Raw genomic sequence first — 18,641 nt, 5'->3', positions numbered from 1 at the left:
TGGGATGACTGAAGGTGCCATTAGGAATGTGGGTGGCCTCTGGGACTGCTCCCTGGCCTCCCACCCACCCCTAATTCTTTAGTGACCGAGCTCAGGGCATTGCTCATTCAGGGAGCAACTACAGGTGAGTCCCCTTATCTCCTCCCGCCTCCTAGACTTCACTGTGAAAGGGGAGCTAATTAAAGCTTCTCTCCTGTCAGTCACCAAGTGGATAAGAGTCACAGAGAACGTGACTCCCACCTGGTTTCAAATCAGTGTACCAAAATATAAAACCAGGGGGGAAAATCTCTAGATTTAGAAACTCCAAACCCTGGGAGGCCCCTTAGGCCACAGGCTATGAGTTATAAAAAAGATAAATTGAAAAAAAATGAATTGCATATTTTTAAAGTTTTGGAGAGAAAAAAATTTTTAATTTAAAAATTGTTTTTAGGTTTCTAATACACCAAGTAAAGTTTATTGATGGCTTCTGGGTAGACCGTCTGGAAAACCATTCAGGCATTTCATTCACTTATTTATTTATTCAACCTTTCAACACTTGTTTGGTGAATGCTCCCTGAGCCTAAGATTGCTAAGTGGCTTGTGGGGATTAAAAGCCTGGTCAGTTTTAGTCCTTGCTGCCTCTCTGGGCTTCTCCGGGGATATTGGAAGACAATGGCTTATCAGGTTCAAGTTTGGCAGTAAGGAGAGAGACGGGGCCTGAGAGGTGGAACTGACCAACACGCCTTTTTATTTTTCTTTATTGACTCTAGAGAGAGAGGAAGAGAAAGGGAGAGAGAGATGGAAACATCAATGAGAACATCGATCTACCACCACTTGAATGCCCCCAACTGGGGATTTGGCCCACAACCTGGGCATGTGCCCTGACTGGGAATCGAACCAGCGACCTCCTGGTGCATGAGTCGATGCTCAACCACTGAGCCACACCTTCTTAATGAGTAAATTTATTAAAAAAAATTTTTTTTCTTTATTGATTTTAGAGAGAGAGGAAGGAAGAGGGAGAGAGAGAAACATGGATGAGAGAGAACATCGATTGGCCGCCTCCTGCATGCTCCCAAAAGGGGATTGGGCCCACAACCTGGGCGTGTGTCCCGACTGGGAATCGAACCGGTGACCTTTTGGTGCATGGGTCGACGCTCAACCACTGAGCCACACTGGCTGGACTTAATAAGTAAATTTAAATTCACTGAAGCTCTGAGAACAATTCCATGAAGTGAATCAAATGTGGTTCTTGAAGTCTGAGTGATGAGGCGGCCAACACCTTAGAGGAAGATGCTCCAGCTCAAGCCAGAGAGATCATCCCAAACTAGGCTGGATTCCAGCAGCCCTAACAGAGGCAGATTTTATAGGGTGCTCACCAGTGGTCTCATATCACTGGGGCTTGTCCGTGTCCAATTCTTAAAACTCAGGACCTGCCCAATCAGACTTGCCAGTCTGGAAGGCTTGTGGGTACAGGCCGGGAAGCTGCCTTTGTGGTGGATTTAAATGGCTAAAAGAGTCCTGCTGGGCACTGGTCCCATCTAGGTCTGGAGTGAGGGGCAGGCATCAAGCACAGACTCAGCTCTTAGTATAGCAGGAAGACGTCTTCACACAGTGCTCAGAACATAGTAAGTGCTCAGTAAATATTTGTTAACTGAATGCATAAACACTTTGATGGAAGAAGTCTGCACTGCAGTATGGGCCCACAGATGATTTTAGGAAGGCTTCCTGGAAGAAGTGACATTTATTTATTTATTTATTTATTTATTTATTTATTTATTTTTCTTGACTGATTTTAGAGAGAGAGGAAAGGAAAGGGAGAGAGAGAGATAGAAACATCGATGAGAAAGAACATCTATTGGCCACCTCCTGCATGGCCCCCACTGGAGTTTTGGCCCACAACCTGGGCATGTGCCCTGAATGGGAATCAAACTGGTGACTTCTTGGTACATGGGTCCACGCTCAACCACTGAGCCATACCACACAGCAGAAGTGACATTTAAATTAAGGCACAGAAACGAGGAAGGAGTAGTCAGGCCAAGCAGGAAAGAAAAAGAATTCTTGGTGGAAGAATCAGCCCAGGCAAAAGCCCAGACAATCTGGTTCAGCCTGGGTCCCCTAGGAATACTAGGAGATGAGGCTGAAGTGGTAAACTGAGGCCAGGTGCTCAAAAACCCAGCTTTGAGGCAGATAAGCTAGTCGGAAAACATCATGGAATTTAATGAGTGATAAATTTTATGCTTTCCTCTCTATTTTTTTTTTCCTTAGGGGGGTTTATTGTCCTTAAAAGGAAGAATCACCACAGTGGAGATTTAACTGGTGATGGCTGAAAGGCTTTTCAAGCTGGTTATTTTGCCCCCAGAGTTTTGGAGTCAGAGGATCCCCGGTTGGAATCCTCAGTTCTGTCCTTTACAGGGTGAACCAGTGGGCAAGTCCCTCGCCTTTCTTCTGGGAAAGAAAGTCAACCACAATGTCCACTTCCAGGATTAAATGAGACACCCCATGTAAGGCAGCCTCGCTTTGCTTGCCAGTGGACCTGCCGGTCCCTCGCTCTTCCTGAGCCCTCGCTCTTCCTGAGCCCTTCGGTGGCAGAAAGTCACTGCGGCAGATGGTGCCCGTCAGCACAAGCACACAGTAGGTGCTCATTAAATAAAACAATGCCTCCATGCATTCTGGCGACGCACTGTGGACTGTGACGCCTTGGGTTCCAACGCCCCCGCCCCAAGTGAGCTCTTCAGGGACAGGGGAGGGTGACTGGTTGTGCCCTCTGCAAGGGGCGGGCGCCGTGTGGGGAACTCAGTAGGCGCTCGTGCGGGCCTCGGCTCTTGAGACAGATTGCTGGGGTTGGGTAGTGCAAGATACTAACTTTATCTTTCGAGTTCAGTGCTACGAGGCTGGGGAGCGGAGGAGCTGGAAGTTCTCTCCCCGAGCCTCCAAGACAGAACGCGGCAGCCCTGGAGTGGAGCTGGGGGCGGGCGCAGGCGGAGCCGGCTTTTCTGTCGGCAGACGTAGGCCTGCGCGGCGCCTTTAAGGCGTCCTGCAGAGCCGGGCTGAGCTGAGGTCCGCGCGGGGCGGGCGCGAGCGCTGCGGCCGGACGGGAGCCACGAGCTGTGCGGGTGCCGGCATCGGGACAGTGCTGCAGGACCCCGGCAGCCAGGTCGCGTTAGGTGAGCGCCGGCGGGGCGAGGTTGCGCACCGGGGAGAGGGTTGTCCGGGAGCTCCTGCGGTGATCCGGTGACCTACCCTGCACTTCCCTAGTCGGGTTGCTTGGCCTCCGCCCGGGTGGCGCTCCGGGTTAAGACGGGTCGAGGACCCGCACCTCCGATTCTACTCCGCTCCCCCACTCTAGCATCAGCCTCTGCGCGCTCCCTTCCGGTGCTGGGATAGGTTTGACATTCCCGAATCCTGGTCCCCCCACTTCCTGGGTCCAGGCTGCCTGCCTCCCCAAAGCCCAGGGACAAGGTGAGGATGGGCCGGGGACCTGCACCCCTTTTCTACTCCACCTTCCCCGCTAGTCGTGCGGCAGCGGCCCTTAGGCACTCCTCCCAGTCCCTGACTGGTTTGGAGGCTCCTGCACCCCTGTTCCTCCCACTTCCTAGGGTAGGGCTACAGCCGAAGTCACGAAGTCACCTCCCGTCCAGCCCTAGACATCTGCACCCAGCAATACCTCTCCCAGCCAATACCTACCCCCAGCAGCCTTTCACATTTTCTTTCCTCAACCTGCCCGGGTTCCCTCGCCTTTGCGCTCCCTCCTCCTCCAAACCTGAGAATGGGAACGCTGGCCCCACCACCCTGACAGCTGATGTACACCCTGCAACCCTGGCATCCCTCGCCCACGCGGGCTTCCTGCGGGTCTTAGAAATGGGGATTGTGGCTCTGGCCGGTTTGGCTCTGCGGTTGGAGCGTCGGCCTGCGGACCAGAGAGTCCCGGGTTCAGTTCCTGCTAGGGGCATGTACCAAAAAAGAAAAAAAAAAGAAATGGGGATTGTGTAAGTCGGCTGCAGTTCGAGCACGTGCTACATTTGCACCCTTTAACCTGCAGATGAGTGGGGGAGGCCAAGTTGACAGAGTGAGGTGGAAAGGGAGCAAGAGGGTGTCAGAGGGTCTAGAGGTTGTGCATCCAAGGATATGTATGTTGAACGCTTTTTGTGCCCCAGGGGCTGGATGGTTATGAAGAGGTCCCAAGTGGGACCTGCGGCTAACATTTGCCTTACCTCTCATCTGCTCAGAAACCCCTCATGGCTGACTCCACCTGGCTTGGAGTTTAAAAATAATTTATTATTAATAATAGCTGACAGAATAAGCAAGTACTGCATGTCAGATCCTGTTCTAAGCACCCTTAAATGATAACCTGCCTTACTCCTCCCAGCAGCCCCATGAAGTATGTGCCAATGCTATGCCCATTTCTCAGAGGAGAAATGTGAGACTTCCAAAGATGGTCTCTTCCCAGGACACACAGTGAATCTGACCTCCATGCCCCCATTCCGAATCACTAGACGTATTTTTTCCCAATTGGGACTAACAAATTCTTATGAACAATATTTTTATAATATGGGAAGTTAGAAGAAAAATTAATAACCTGTGTTCCTAGCATCAGTTCATTTTTCTAAAATTAGGTTCTCAGATCAACAAGAAGTCCTTGGTGCCCTATTCACAGAGACCGATGCCCAGAGAAAACAAGGGACCAGCTCAAGGCCACACAGCTAGAAAATACCAGGGTGGGTTGCAAAACAGATCCTGGGATGGTTGATGGGTACTTTCTAGGTTCCCTGTGCTGCCCCAGCCCATCAGCCTAGGCTCCTGGAGACCCTTCTCTCACCCTCCCTGCTTATCTTTGCTATAGCCCAGGCAAGTGAACACACATCGTTCCCCCTGCTGACTTTGCTTAGTCTGTTCCCTCTGGGAATGCCCTCCTTGGAATCTCTGATGTTTATATCTTACCTACCCCTTAGAGTCTAGCTCATCTGTCCCCTCCATGAATACTTCCCTGATTTTTCTCCTGCCCCCAACTGAAATTGATTTCTTTCTCCCTTGGGATCCCACTACCTTCCACCCCCATTATGGCATTTGGAAAGTTCCACTGCATGTATCGGCCTTGTCCTCCTCAGGTGCATTTGTGCTCCCCAAGACCCCTCTTTTCACCTTCCCGGTGAAGTCTCAGGATAGAGAGTGGTCCATGGGGGATGGGGTAGTTTCTGAAGTAAAGATAGGCTCAGGATTTCTGAACCCTGCAATACTACACGCTCCCCTGGAGCTGCAGCCGAATCACAGAGAGAATGGCTCAGCGTAGTACCTAACATTACAACTGCATGTTTGTCTTTATTCATAACCCAAAGGATTCCCACCAGAAAATCAGAGACTTGGGTCCAAATCCCACTTCTGCCACTTGCAGAGTGGCATGGGCCAGTTACCTAACCTCAGCTTCTGGCAACAGTACCTGGTTCAGTGGCAGTGATAAGATTGAGATAAAATAAAACACAGGGCAATAAATACCAGCTATTATGAAGAGAGACTACCACCTTGAATTACTGGAAAAATGGTAAATCATTACTAAAATGCTCATGCTGACTCTGCTTAGAGGTAGGCCAAAGGAGTTTGGGCCAAGAAGAGGTAAGCATTTTTGTGCTCAGAGAGGCCTATGAGGCTCTCTTCAACTCGAAACCATCCATTGTCTTTGCAATAAGAACTAGAATTGCCTTTCTGTATTTTAGCTTTAAAAATTGATGAGCTTTGAGTTCTGTGAGGATCGGCACACCTAGAGTGAATGCATGAATGCAGTTTGTGCAATTGTAAGTAAATGAAACTTAATGACACGAGAAAACAACAGTGTGTGTTGTTGCTTCAGGCCTAAATTAGAAGGCAAGATATTTGAATTGAAGGTTATCTGTGGATTTGGAGGGCAGGAAAGCAAGCATGAGTGTTAGGCTAGTAAGCAGCTTAGAGTAGAAATCAGCTTCCTTGTCAAAGTATTTGGAATATGCTGGGGAACTAATTCTGCAGATTGATAAAAATTTATTTTAGAATATCTCCTATACTGATTATTAGAATGAGTTAGAATCCTACTTGAGAATTTAAAGACTGTTGAGTTTAGTTATTTTAAGACATAAATGTAGCCCTGGCAGGTTTGGCTCAGCGGTTAGAGCGTCGGCCTGCAGTCCGGAGAGACCCGGGTTCGATTCCCGCTAGGGGCATGTACTTGGGCTGCATGTACCGGCCCTGGTTGGTCGTGCAGGTGGCAACCACTCGATTGTCCCTTTCATGTCGATGTTTCTCTCTCTCTCTTTCTCTCTTCCTCTCTCTCCCTCCCACTCTATCTGTATAAGAAATGGAAAAATGTCCTCGGGTGAGGATTAAAAAAAAAACAAAAACAAAGATATAAATGTAAATTTCACAGTTCCATGGAATTTAACAGGCTATAGGACTTTTCTTTATTTCTGCAACCCTGTAAGGACATAAACACTTTTTCTGTCCTATCTGATATGGTGGCCACCAGCCACCATGTGGCTATTTAAGTTAAAATCAATTCAAGTTAAAATTCAAAATTCTGTTCTTCAGTTACACTAGCTACATTTCAAGTGCTCTGATAGCCACATGGCCAGCAGCTACTATATTAGGCAGAGAAGATAGAGAACATTTCTATTTTCACAGAAAGTTCCCTGAGACTGGACGGTTTGGATCAGTAAGGCCATGGGGAAGCTGCTTGATTATGGGGTTAAGTTCCGTTCTTTCTGGCAAGTCATCTGCAGGCAGGCCAAGAAGTGGAGCGCACAGAGGGTGTTTCATTGTCAAGAATGGAGACATTAATAAATCCCCATAGCCTCATTTTGGTAGTCTGGCTCAGCCGCTTTAACACTGCCAGATTCAAAGGATGGGGAAGAGGGTGGAATCGAGTGAACCGTCGGGGGGGGGGGGGGGGGGGGGGGGGCGGGGGGCAGTACTTCTCCACTCCTGCTGCAAGTTTGAGCTGCCTAGGGAGCTTTTTAAAAAATGCCCCTGCCTGGCCTTTGCCCCAGTCCACTAATCTGAATCTCCAGGTGGAGCACAGGAATTCCTATTTTTAAAAAGCTCCTCTGGGGGATTCTAGTATGTAACCAGGGTTGAAAACAGCTGCTTTCAAAACTGTGAACATAAAAAAAAAAAAAAGAAAAGCCCTGAGGATTAGAAGACAGTGTTTCAAGGTAGATACCGTGAGTGGCTAAAAATGTTCCTTGTCAATTGAGTGGGCTCACTTCCTCTAGAAGGTCTCTCAACTGAGCACAACTTTGCCTCCCAGGGGCATTTGGCAGCATCTGGACACATTTTTGCTTGTCAAAACCTGGGGATGGCATCCAGTGGGTAGAGGCCCCAGATGCTATTAATTATCCAATGAGTAGGACAACCCCCCACAACAAATAACTATCGGGCACAAAATGTCAGTTGCACCATGGTTGAGAAACCCTTTATCTAGACATGATTTTTGCAAACCAAAGTCCTCTCTGACCTTGATTACTGTTGCCTCTCCAAAGATGAATATATTCTCCTAATCCAGTTCCTCAAAAACCCTCTTGATCATATTCAAGTTTTGCAGTCTCAGAAGTCATGTAGGGTGTTGATGTCTGTGGTCGGGTGTCTTTGGGGAAGCTCCAGGAAACTGCTAGTTTAGGGGAAGGAGGCAGCCCTCAGAAGATGTGGGCAGAGGTTCTTACACTGCCACAGGTTGGGATCCTCCTCTTCTTGTTAAATAATTACCTGAACTAATAGCAAGTTGTAAACCAAAATTAGACTGTAATAAAGAATAAAAAGCATGTATTTGGACAAAAGGACCTGCGGTTTGGGAGACACAGATTCAGGTATCAACCTAAATTATGTTTCATCCAGACAAAGGTGAGACCAACTTTTAGAAAGTTCCTGCCCAAGTACCCACTTATGCAAATGAGTTTTCCAAATTGCACAGTTCTTTTTTTTTTTTTTTTTTTCTTTTTTTTTTTTTTTAATCCTCACCCGAGGACATTTTTCGATATTTTGTTCAGATAGAGTGGGAGGGAGAAAGAGGAAGAGAGAGAGAGAGAGAAACATCGGCATGAAAGGGACACATCGAGTGGCTGCCACCCGCACGACCCGACCAGGACCGGGGACAAACTGCAGCCGAAGTACATGCCCTTAGCGGGAACCGAACCCGGGTCTCTATAGACCGCAGGCCAACCCTCTAACTGCTGAGCCAAACTGGCCAGGGCCAAATTGCACAGTTCTGACTGGATGGGGCAGGTCTCAGTCCTTTGTTAGATGGAATAAACCTTGGTTTCTCTGCTGTTATTGACTCAGACCACGTAAATATTCAGGGCTTAGTGCAGGAAGTCAAGATGTTACCAAACAGCTCCCTGAGTAGGAGGAAGAGGGCTGTCCCCCCTCCGCTCTTGTCAGTCTTCTAAGAAAGTTTTCAGGTGAGTGACCTACAATAGTGCTGTAGCAAAGCAAGCAAATTTGGTAAAGAAACAGGGCAAGCAAAATTATTAAAAATACACTTGGCATGTAGAACAAGTGAGTACCCAGCTAGTCTGAGCACCCCACCTGGGGGAGGTTTAGGAATTTTATTCTTTTCTGTCTGCAGGTTTCAAGGTTCCTCTGCTAGATATCTTGGGCAACAGACTAGATTTCAAGAACCCCCTTTTACTTTGTTGTGGTTTTCCCAGAATTTATGAGAAGATCTGGCGATTTTATCTTGGCAAATCCCAAGACTGCTGACTTGTTTAGTAGGTGAGATAAAACTCTCCCTTTTCTGTATTCTCTGGTTAGGGAGGCGAGGTATTTATTAAGCATTGCTCTCAAGTGTCATTGGTTGGGGAAGAGAAGGTCCTGCAATTCACAAGCTGGCTGCAAGCTTTCCAAACTGTTTGTTTAATTTTCTTGTCTCAGTTTCCCCTTCCACTTGCCCTTGAATTTTCCTAGCTTTTTACTATCCTGCCACAAAGAGATCAGTGAGTTTCTTCCTGCTGTTCAGAACCTGAGGAGTCCCTGTCAGCACATGCCCACTAGGCTCTTATTTATAAAATCTGGGCCCTTGGCTGACCATGGGGAGTTCATCTCAGCAGATAAATTCCTTCTCAGGGCTCACATCAAATGACTTCTCAGGGTCCACAGCTCTTAGACAGTCTTGCAGAAGCTGTGGCTGTTTGGCTGTTGGTATTGGGTGTTTGCCTTTGTCAACATAAGAAATGTCCAAACCAGCCCTGGCTGATTTTGCTCAGTGGTTAGAGCGTCGACCTGCGGTTCAGAGAGACCCGGGTTCAGTTCCTACTAAGGGCATGTGCCAAAAAAAAAAAAAAAAAAAAGCAAAGATGGGCAGGCCTGCCCTGAGACCTGGGCAACAGGTTGTCTCTCAAGGCCTGTCCATTAGACAAAAAAGAAAAAAAGAAAAAAAAAAGGCAAAGAAAAAGAAAATGCTTTGCCCAGCCAGTGTGTCTCAGTGGTTGAGCATCGACCCATGCACCAAGGGGTTGCCAGTTCGATTCCCGGTCAGGGCACATGCCCAGGTTGTAAGCCCGATCCCCAGTGGGGGGCATGCAGGAGGTGGCCAACAGATGTTCTCTCTCATCAATGTTTCTCTCTCTCCCTCTCCCTCTCCCTCTCCCTCTCTCAAATCAATAAAGAAAAAAAAATTTAAAAAAAGAAACGTCCAAACCTGTAAGAGTTTTCATGAGTTTACTTGAGCCAAAATGATGACAATTGCCAGGAAGCAAAATCTCAGCAGATTGAAAAAGTGCTCTGGAATATAGCCATTTAACTACTTATTTTATACATCAGACTCAAAGGGGAACACCTTAAAGGGGTTGCATGAAATCCTTTGGTGATAGATTAGGGAGGCAGGAGAAAGCAAAATGAGGTAATCTCTGGGACTGGATAAAAAGTAAAGGGATTGACACTTTTTCATAGCTGGGTATAGGATAGTTAACAGTCAACAATTAACATGATAGTAAGAGTGAGGGGATATGTGGTCTCTGCTTTGGTTGGGTGGTTGTGCTTTGAAGGGTAGGGGGAGTGGTGAAGGGAAATTACTTTGATATTCCAAAGGCATGTTATCAGGTATGTCATCTTAAATGCAAAAAGACAACAGACAGGCTCGGTTAAAGTGAAGATTGACCTTTGTTAGGGGAAAACACCACCCTAGGACCTGACTACTGGGCCATGAACTGCTTTTAGTTAGAAAGTTGTCATTTCAGACCATCTTATGTGGTTACTTTCTGTCTCTGAGTTTGTAAGGCTGCCCTGCAGGCCACATCTGAGCTTGTCAGGTTTAATATGTGCCCCCTTTTTCATCCAAACCTGTTTGCACTCAGGATAGAATTTAAGCCTTATATGTGATGAAATTTGGGAACTGAGCCATGGGCTAGACACTGGGGAGTATAAAAATAGCAACACAGCCCTGGCCCATGTGGCTCAGTTGGTTGGAGCATCTTCCGGTGCACCAAAAAGTGGTGGGTTCAATCCTGCTCCAGGAGTGTGTCTGTGAGAGGCAACCGATCGATGTTTCTCTCTCACATTGATGTTTCTCTCTCTCTCTCTCACTCCCTTCCTCGCTCTAAAAATTTATTTAAAAAAAAAAACCCCACACATTTTTAACAAAATGCCCTGGCTAATTTGGCTCAGCAGTTAGAATGTTGGCTCATGGACCAAAGAGTCATGGGTTCAATTCCAGTCAAGGACATATACCTCCTTTGCAGTTCAGTCCCTGGCCCTGGTCGGGATTGTGTGGGAGGCAACCAGTCCATGTGTCTCTCTCATGTTGATGTTTCTCTCTCTGTCTCTCCCACTCTATCTGAAGATAAATGGAAAAATATCCTTGGATGAGGATTAAAAAAAAAAAAAGATAGCAACACAGACCTGCCCACAGACTCAAACATCTGAACAGACCCAGGCACAGCAATACTGCAGGGTGACCGAGGTGTGGCAGGGCTGCCTAACCCTCTGAGGGAGGAAGGCAAGATGAGCACTTGGTACTGCCAGTCACTATTTTGAGGATTCTCTGTGCATCATCTCATTTTGTCCCCACACTGAAACTCTAAGAGGTTGAGTGACTTGCCAAGGTCACGGAGCTGGTCGGTGGCAGAGCAGAGTTTTGAACCCACAGTGAGATAGCATAAGGACCTGGGACACTGGATAAGGAAAACCGCAGAGTTGGTGCCACCTTACTACCCCTCGCCTGATCAAAACACCGGTAGGCCAACCACAAGAATGTCACCACCCCTCCATTCCCTGCTCAGAAAAAGGCAGATGTTGTTGTTTGCTTGTTTTTTATGGGTTTTAGAGAGAGAGAAAGCGAGAAGGAGAGAGAGAGACAAAGAAACATTGATGTGAGAGAAAAGCATCGATCTGGTTGCCTCCCATACACGCCCTGACTGGGGATTGAACCCGCAACCTGGGTATGTGCCCTGACCAGGAATTGTACCGGTGACTTTTCAGTATGTGGGACGACACCCAACCAACTGAGGACACTAACCAGGGCAGAAAACAAAAATGCAAAATTTTTATCTCGCTTCTAACAGTTTACTTCTCCAACCCTCCCCAGTCCTGAGCTTATCAAAGCGGCCGAGCAGACCCAGCCCCGGAGCCAGTGCAGACAGCCTGCCTTCCCTCTGCACTGCCTCCCTGGTGCTTGGGCATCAGCTTAACAAGATCTATCTGGAAATTTCCATGGGGTTTCCTCTCCATTTCTATCTTGGGGAACCCAAGAACCCCAACACCAGTAACAGGAAGAGCATTTACAGACAGGGTTAATGCTGCTGTTAATCTAAAAATAAAAGGCCAAAGCCTTTTTAAAGGCAACAAGCCTTTACTTGAGATCCAAAAGAAGAGCTACTCGGGAAACAGTGGTTCAGGCAGAAACCCAAATAGTGTTCCAACCAGGAGGTGAAGGCCAGGGGTTTTGATGAGAAAGAGGGGAAGGCATTTCTATAGATGCAGATAAGCTAACATAGTGATGCTAGTTATAGAGTGAGGTGAATTCTAAAGAATGTCTTTAATTTTCAGTCCTGTAGTTACAACAAACGTTTGTTTGGAATACAGTGCTGCTGTAGGCCCAGCCCAAAAGTATTTTGCCCAGTTTTAACATTCAAACGTTTTGAGAAATGAGACCAGCAAGGCGGTCCTCTGGGATGGCATCTCCGACTCCCCACTTTCACAGCTGGAGCTGGCCAGGCACGAGGGAGAGGGCAGCCTGTGTGGAGAAGGGGTGGGGTGATAGAAGAGGGTGACCCTTGAGAGATGGGCAGGCACCAAATCTTATGTGGCCTTCCACATCATGCTAAGGGCCAGTGGGAGCCACTGGTGGTTTGGGGATAGGGGAAGAGAAGAGCTGTGTGACATCGGGCAGCTTGCTTACCCTCTCTGGGCCCCAGCTTTTCATCTGGACTGAAGGCTCTGATGAGGAATGTTCATTTTGTTGGTGGTGGTAATGAACAGAGTGAAGGGATGGTCTGCGGTGGTGCTGGCCAGGCAGCCCTGTTGACTCACTCCAGCTTGTTGTTCGGTATTTACCCAGTGCCTACCTGTGTGCCCAAGTGCTATGGCAGATGCAGAGATGTAGTTAGACTTGTCTTTGAGGAGCTTGTGGAGTACAGCCAGTGTTCTCACAAGCTGATCTGATAAAAGGCCAAGAGAGAAGTGTTCCTACAAAATACTCTAGGCTAAGAAGAATGAAGCAATGGTTACTCAGGCCTGGAGGGGAGGAAGAAAGGTTACTCAGGCCTGGAGGTGATTAACTCCTAGCTCTGCCAGAAAGATTTGTAAAGGTGAAGGTGGGGATCACTCGAGGCTATTTTCCAGGTAGAGAGAGTGGGGGGAAATGGAGAAAAATAAAAAGGCCATTCAGCCCTGGCCAGTTTGGCTCAGCAGTTGAGCGTCGGCCTGTGGACCAGAGAGTCCTGGGCTTGGTTCCTGCTAGGGGCACATACCACAAAAAACAAAACAAAACAAAAAAAACGCCATTCAGGTACAGTCACCAGAGGATCAGATTATCAGTGTATTGGATCTGATTCCCCACAGTTTCCAAGTTGTACAGGGGAAGCAGAAGTCATCCTAACAGGAAAGGATTCATTAATGAACTTGCCACTTACAAACTTAGGTCCCACTCCTTTTATCCTGTTATTGTCTTAATTAGCCAGCTAATATTAATAGGAAGAAAGCAAAGGGAGGCCAGACATTATAAATAGGGTCATCTGGGCAGCTTCACCAGGAAGCTACATCTTCATACTCCCAGGAAACCACCAATCCATTCCCTGCAGATCACTGGGGGAAGGGTTAGAACAAAGGGGCAGATGGGCACATGCCCAGTGAAGTTAGGGTGACTTTGGTGAGGTGCTTGCCTATCAGTTTAACCTGGGGAAAAGATAATTGGCTAGAGGGGGTGAAGCCACTGCAAGTATGTGAAATCTTGAAGGGTTAATTGGTTAAGCTCCTGGTTATAATCCCCAAAAAAGAGCCCCCTCTTTCTTGCTCCATGATCCACACTCTCCCCATGTGCTCGCCTGCCATGTGGCCTTAAGCAGCCACTGCAGCTGGGAACACAAGCTAAGCTAGCCTGGATTAGACTGTGTTTTAATATGGAGTAGAAATTCTGGGCAGCGGCCTTGGCTCTGCTGAAGACAAGGTTGAACTTTGTCCGTGGAAAGATGGACAGAAATGAGACCTTGGACGGGAACTTTCTTAATTTTACATCATCAATAAAGCTTTCCAGCCCTGGCCAGTTTGGCTCAGCGGTTAGAGTGTTGGCCGGCGGTCCAGAGAGATCCGGGTTCAGTTCCTGCTAAAAGCATGTACCTCGGTTGCAGTTGTTCCCCGGACCTGGTTGGGTTGTGCGGGTGGCAGCCACTCGATGTGTCCCTTTCACATCGGTGTTTCTCTCTCTCTCTCTCCTGCTCTGTCTGAACAAAAATAAATAAATAAATAAAGCTTTCCACAAACCCCGTCTTCCTCTGGGGGCCTCAGGAAATTCTTGGTACCTCAAGAACTTCACTTCCATTGATAACAGTCCCTCTCTTTGTTTTCAACCCTCATGTCCAGCCAGGCTCCAGAAGCATCCACATCTTGGTCCTCTGTCTTTCCCAAGTCATAAGCCATTTTGCAATTACAAGACAAAGAGTGGAAAGTGAAATTGTAACTCTTGTGAGAGAAGAAGAATTTCATGAAATTAAAGCAAGGATGTTGGAGAACTGTTTGCATGACATGTCACGGTGTTACCGGAAAGGGAACCTGTCCCTTAGCAGGTCTGACTAGGGCTGGCTGGTAGTATGTGGGTCCTTGACTTCATGCAGGAAAGATCTCACAACACCAGCCCAGGTGTGTTAGTCCTTACCCCAAGGATATTTAATCCTCAACCAAAGATATTTTTCTATTCATCCCCAGACAGAGTAGGAGGGAGGGAGAGAGAGAGAGGAACATTGATCTGAAAGAGACACATCGACTGGCTGCCTCCCGCACGACCCCGACCAGGTCCAGGGATGAATGGAAACCAAGGTACATGCCCTTGACCGGAATTGAACCCGCAACTGATTTGTCCTCGGGCCTGCACTCTAACTGCTGAGCCAAACCAGCCAGGGTGAGCCCAGGTGATTTTTAGAGGATGTTTATTAAAGCTGGGGACAGTGAAACAAGGAAGGTCTAGGACAGAAGAAGCAACAGGAGAGGGACTAGGTGGGGAAATGAGCCTGGGCTGGGCTACTTTGGCTCACTTGGGGACAGAGTCCGGGGTCTTGCCTGGGACAAGCTGCCACTGCTCACTGCTCCCTGGTTCCAAGCCTCATGGGGTCCCTTAGAGTTTAGGAGACACAAGCCTGTGGAGGAAGGAGAGGGGGCAGGGAATGCCCCAGGCCTGCTCCTGGGAGGGAGAGCCCACACTGGGCCTTTGTCCTGAGGCTTTTATCTCTTTCTTGAAGGCAGGAATCTTCGAGGAGGTCTCAGGGGACAGTTACAGTAGATTATTCATCAGTTTTCTAGGTGTGCCTTTTCGGGGTCATTAGTCATTGCAGCTGGTCTTGGTGTGCCCACTGGTTTTGCTGCTTTTCTGGGCCTGGAGCTGAAATACAGTTGAGGCCTGGGTGTTATCTCTAGAGAGGTGTCCTTCTGTATATGGCTGTAAAGTAGAAAGTTTTATTTTTGTGGAATTACATCCCTGGGTTTTTTTGTTTTTTTTTTATTCCTCACCGGAGGATATTTTTCTGTTTATCATTAGACAGAGTGGGAGGGAGAGAGAGACAGAGAGAAACATTGATGTGACAGACACATTGACTGGTTGCCTCCCGCATGACCTTACCAGGGCCATGGTCAAACTGCAACCAAGGTACATGCCCTTGACTGGAAACGAACCCGCAACTCTTTGGTCCATGGGCTGATGCTCTAACCGCTGAGCAGAATTGTCCAGGGCCATCCCTGGATTTTCAAAGTCCTATTTCCTTTAGTCCATTCATAGAAGAAGTGTAGCTGGGGCTTCAGCAGAGCTAAAATCCTAGCCAGTGTCTTCCAGCATCAGGCTAGCTTAGCTTGTGTTTCCCACGGCAGTCCATCAGTTCATTGCATGTGGGGTCGGCAGGGCCATATGGCTACGGAGGAAACACAGGCAGGAGCAAAACAAGAGAGCTCCATGAGCCAAGAGCAAGGACTAAGAGAGAGAGCTCCTTTGTTTAGGGGATCATGTATTCCCAGATTTTGGTGCATTTTCAGTGGCCACACCCGTTCTGGCCAATGATTTCTGTCCCCAATTGTGATTGATAGGCAAGTATCCTTCCTATGTTATCCTAACTTTACTGGGCATGTGTCTATCTTTTTTGTTTGTTTGTTTTTGTTTTTGTTCAGATAGAGTGGGGAGGGAGAGAGAGAGAGAGAAACATCGATGTGAAAGGAACACATCGAGTGGCTGCCACCTGCACAACCCAACCAGGGCCGAGGACAAACCGCAACCGAGGCACGTGCCCCTAGCGGGAACCGAACCCGGGTCTCTCTGGACCGCAGGCCGACACTCTAACCGCTGAGCCAAACCGGCCAGGGCTTAACTATGAAATTTTGCATGTGGCTTTTTCTGATGCAAATTTTCCTGGGTTACAGAAATCTCCTCTGAAAAGGAGATTCTTCTCCAAAAGATGGTGGGGGCCAGCTCACACAGGGCCCTGAAGAAATCTTGTTCTCATAGAAACCTGCAGGCGGTTTATAAGAGACTTTTTTCCCCCCTAACACTGCCTTTGTTCCTGCAATTAGAAACTCCTACAGGCCAATGTCACCTCCTTTAGAAATGTGAAAACCCTCCTTGATCCTTGCCTTTCCTTTTACGTAGGAGCACAGATGGAGGCAGGGGAGAATAGGGCCTCTGCTGTTACACATTTCTACAGAGGGCTCTTTCAATTCCTTTCCGTCGTATGGAAAATTGTCACGTGTGCTGCTCTTTCTAGCACTTTACCTTTGAGAGGTGACCTCGGCTGCTGAAGTGCATGCATTTATTTGCACTGATTCATACACTGAAAAGCTCATTCTGGGCTCCTCCCGACGCTGAAGACTTTAGGGTCCTTGTGTTACCAACAAGTTTGGGTTCTTGTCTCCTGATACAAAAGAATTTGGACCAGGGACATTGATAAAAGCAAAGGCAGATTTATTGAGGCTCTGCAGACGGCAAGAGCACTGAGCTAGGATCCCAGGTTATCTGCCCCAAATGTGGGGTTTAGGGAGTTTTTATTCCTTGGGAACACCGAAGTTGGTGGGGTTAACCAATCACAGTGTAGGTTGGCTGGTTTTTTCCTTTTTAGGAATGCTGTGGTCCCACTGAAGTCTGGGTACAGGTCAGTAAAGTGAGGCACTCTGGGATTGTGCAAGACATATTATGGGATGCAGGAAGAGACTTTCTCAGTCAGGTACTGAGTTTGTCTCTGGGGTTTGTAGCTTGGCTTTAGAACTGAAAAACAAACTTTAAAGAAGTCAGAGTAGTTCCTGGAGCATTGTTTTTTAGATGCTTATTGTTAGCTGCCATGGTTCCAGCAGGGCTTGGCTTGATGGAGCAATTTGGGGGGACATTTTATTCTACCTGTTTCACTTGGAGGTAAAGGGTCAAGTGGCTTGTGGCTTATCTTTTCTCCAACAGGAGACAGGCTTGTGTTTCCTTGGGGTTTTGTTTTAAATGTGATTTCAAGCAGGTGCTTATTTCAGATGATCACCACAGCCCACAGCTTGAACCCAGAGGCTGATGTTTTGAAGGTGCTGGGCTGGGTCAGAGCAGGGGTTTCAGAGGCAGGGTGGTTTTTAGAAGATACACCGCAGTATGGTGAGCCGCCTGCCTTCCAGCTGAGCCTCTGAGTGATCTGCCTGCCTTTGATGGCCAAAAGAAGGAAAAGGGGGGGCCACATACTAAACCTGACAAGCTCAGGAGAGGCCTACGTGGTGGCCTTACAAACTCAGAGACCTACAGTAACCACATAGGATGGTCTGAAAAGAAGACGCTCTAACTAAAAAGCAGTTCATGGTGGACAGTCATGTCCTAGGGCGGTATTTTTCTCTAACAAAGGTCAGTCTTCACCTTAACTGAGCCTGTCTGTTGTCTTTTTGCATCTAAGATGACATAGCTTTGGAGTATCAAAGTTATTTCCTTTTTCAACCTCAAAGCACAACCACTGCACCAGAGCAGAGATCACAAATCCCTTCATTGTTATTATGTTAATTGTTAACTGTTAACCGTCCCACACCCACCAATGTAAAAGAAGTATGTGTCTATTCGTTTTACTCTTGATCCAATCCCAGCGATTTTCCTGCTTTGCTGTCTCCTGCCCCCCTAACCCCCAGGGGATTTCATGGAACCCCTTCCGTCTTCTCCTTTGATTCTGATGTATAAACAAGTGGTAAAACTGCCATTTTCTGGAGCATTTTCACCATCTGTTGAGATTTTGCTTCCTGGCAATTGTCATTTTGGCCCAAAGAAACTCATAAAAATTCTCTATAGGTTTGAACGTTGACACTCTCGAGAGGCGAAGAAAGTGTCGGGATTTTCTAGTTCCCTGATTGTTTGCCCACAGGACCTGCCTGGCTAGGCCATTTGCTTGCCTGCGGTGCTGCCCCAGATGGCAGAAGCGGGGGAGCTGGCTATGGGCTCAGCTGGCTCTTGAGCAAGAACCCCCCCCCGGGGGGGGGCAGTTTGCTAGCTCTTTGGTACTAAGGGAGCCAGAGCTAATACTCTTATCAACACCTCTCCCAGAACCACAAAGGAGATACAAGTTTCTGATTTATGGATCACATGTAGTTCCTGAATGGACATATTTATCTTCTATGTTCGAGTGCTGGTCTTTGACCCTTAGGGACTAAAGTCCTTGCCACGCTGACTTCACCTTTGACACTCACATAGGGCATGGGCCCAGTCTTTGTTTTCTTAGTAGGCAGCCAGGACATCTAGCTTGTGTAGAGAGAGAGGGGTTTTCAGCATTCAGTTTGTATTTCTTCTCTTAATGTGAAACAAAGTTTGGTTGCTCTTTCTAGTGGGCCTTTGTAGCTAGCCAGTAGAAATGTTTGTGATAATGAAAATGTTCTACGTTGTCACCGTCCATTGTAGTAGCCATTGAGCACGTGAAATGTGTCTCATGGAGCTGAAGAACTGAATTTTAAATTTTATTTAATTTTGATCAATTTAAATTTAAACTGCCACGTGTGGCTTATTGGCTACTATA

The 18,641-nt window shown here is 47.5% G+C and overlaps 1 protein-coding gene across 2 annotated transcripts in view; it reads left to right on the top strand.

Annotated features, from left to right (window-relative positions):
• Positions 1-3,058: 3,058 nt before the first annotated feature.
• The window catches only part of ABHD6 (abhydrolase domain containing 6, acylglycerol lipase), a 59,731-nt gene continuing 44,148 nt past the window's right edge, over positions 3,059-18,641 (top strand). For both annotated transcript variants that reach the window (XM_036266604.1, XM_036266605.1), the window contains exon 1: positions 3,059-3,143. The gene's annotated coding sequence lies outside the window, so the exon portion shown is untranslated. The remainder of the gene's footprint in view (positions 3,144-18,641) is intronic.

Source organism: Molossus molossus, unplaced genomic scaffold, assembly GCF_014108415.1.
Source record: "Molossus molossus isolate mMolMol1 unplaced genomic scaffold, mMolMol1.p scaffold_m16_p_18, whole genome shotgun sequence".
Taxonomy (NCBI): domain Eukaryota; kingdom Metazoa; phylum Chordata; class Mammalia; order Chiroptera; family Molossidae; genus Molossus; species Molossus molossus.
This window is presented reverse-complemented; position numbering and strand designations above follow the sequence as displayed.